The sequence below is a fragment of the Suricata suricatta genome, unplaced genomic scaffold, assembly GCF_006229205.1.
Source record: "Suricata suricatta isolate VVHF042 unplaced genomic scaffold, meerkat_22Aug2017_6uvM2_HiC HiC_scaffold_43105, whole genome shotgun sequence".
NCBI lineage: Eukaryota > Metazoa > Chordata > Mammalia > Carnivora > Herpestidae > Suricata > Suricata suricatta.
Window position 1 is genome coordinate 1 of NW_021890553.1, and position 648 is coordinate 648.

At 26.2% G+C, this 648-nt stretch overlaps 1 pseudogene; it reads right to left on the reverse strand.

Annotated features, from left to right (window-relative positions):
- Positions 1 to 106: 106 nt before the first annotated feature.
- LOC115285124 lies at positions 107 to 259 on the reverse strand (annotated as a pseudogene).
- Positions 260 to 648: the final 389 nt, after the last annotated feature.

Here is a 648-nt window from a genome sequence, read left to right on the forward strand (position 1 = left end):
TATGGTTCAGTACATAATTTTATATGAATAACTTATATAAAAATTATAAAAAATATTTCAAATTATCTGGTATTTCTCCAGATTAGCACTTATTTTTTTAAATTTTAGAAAGTTCTCTTTGCTTCTAAGTAATGGAAAAACAGAAGAAAACATATTGTAGTATAGGTGAAAGATGCCAACTAAAAATTCAAGTTCTTTGAGTATACAGTCTTCAGAAATACTGTTGCACTTGATCTTAGCCAAAAGGCCAAGAAGTGGTCAGAAATACTGTTGGAAAATTAAAAACAAAACCACTAACAAGCTAAATCCATTGCCCACTGAATTTTGTACTTCAAATTTGGATCTAATTAAGTAGGCATTTTATTTTCATTCATGTCTTCATTATTAGGTTTGAATTCCAATTATATAAGAGGCTTAAAAGTGTTTTTATTGTCAAAGATATTATACTATGATAAAGCTGAATTAATCATGGAAGCCGAATTGTTATACTTTTCATTTATAAAGTTTTTTTTAATATAACACAATTTATTTTTTTAAACATATGCAATTATTTTCCATCATTTATAATACAGTAGTCACAATGACACTCCAAACAGAAAAGCAAAGTAAAAAATCAAAACCCCAACTTCTATTTCATGTAATTAGACT